Source organism: Anneissia japonica, unplaced genomic scaffold (genome assembly GCF_011630105.1).
Source record: "Anneissia japonica isolate Jap-2015-1 unplaced genomic scaffold, ASM1163010v1 scaffold33906_len866_cov90, whole genome shotgun sequence".
Classification (NCBI taxonomy): domain Eukaryota; kingdom Metazoa; phylum Echinodermata; class Crinoidea; order Comatulida; family Comatulidae; genus Anneissia; species Anneissia japonica.
This window is the reverse complement of record NW_022728034.1, coordinates 1-836: the sequence shown is the minus strand read 5'-3', so window position 1 is coordinate 836 and position 836 is coordinate 1. Positions and strand designations below refer to the sequence as shown.

General features: G+C 42.6%; 1 non-coding gene and 1 pseudogene across 1 annotated transcript; both read right to left on the bottom strand.

Annotated features, from left to right (window-relative positions):
- Window positions 1-136: 136 nt before the first annotated feature.
- LOC117113958 lies at window positions 137-255 on the bottom strand. The gene has a single exon (XR_004446277.1). It is a non-coding gene; the product is annotated as a 5S ribosomal RNA (ribosomal RNA).
- Window positions 256-721: 466 nt separating this feature from the next.
- On the bottom strand, window positions 722-836 carry LOC117113959 (annotated as a pseudogene; the record flags this gene model as incomplete).

Genomic DNA, 836 nt, shown 5'->3' with positions numbered 1-836 from the left:
AGTGAAAAGTTGACGATTATAACGTGCCAAAATACCGTACATAATGAAACTGTTAAGAGAAAAAAGAAAGAAAAAGAAAAACATCTTTAACGAACAATAAGTAAACATCAATAGATTTGGGAGAGAAAATGTAAAAAGTCTACAGCACCCGATATTCCCAGGCGGTCACCCATCCAAGTACTAACCGGGCCCGACGTTGCTTAACTACGGTGATCGGACGAGAACCGGTGTTTTCAACGTAGTATGGCCGTAGACATGTGGATGATATTTCCACTCATAGTTAATCTCGGCATATAGCATAATTATCCAGTCATGAAGCTCTATGATTGATGACGTTTCATATCAACGCACGCTTGTCTAGCAGGGATTTCCTCTGACTCCCCTGACCATTCTGCTGCGCGAGTACATTTTTTACAAACACCGGTGTTGAACAATAAACCAACCATTTTACTACGGCACTAACTAGGATGCTTTAGACAGAAGAAGACCGCCGTTCTGTTCAAAAGACCCTCGAACCGGCCTAACATCAGCGAATTAAATTCATATTGTTTATATGAACATATAGTACCTGTATGATTTTTAAGGTATGAGAGTGCAATTTCCGGGCAATTAGAGGTCCATATTCTCAAAATGTTTGCACCTCAGCCCCAACTTTGTGGGCCCGAGTTCGTGTGGACTCTCACGCACCCCTACTTTAATATTTGGAGGAATAAATGTAAAAAGTCTACAGCACCCGGTATTCCCAGGCGGTCACCCATCCAAGTACTAACCGGCCCGACGTTGCTTAAATTCGGTGATCGGACGAGAACCGGTGTTTTCAACGTAGTATGGCCATA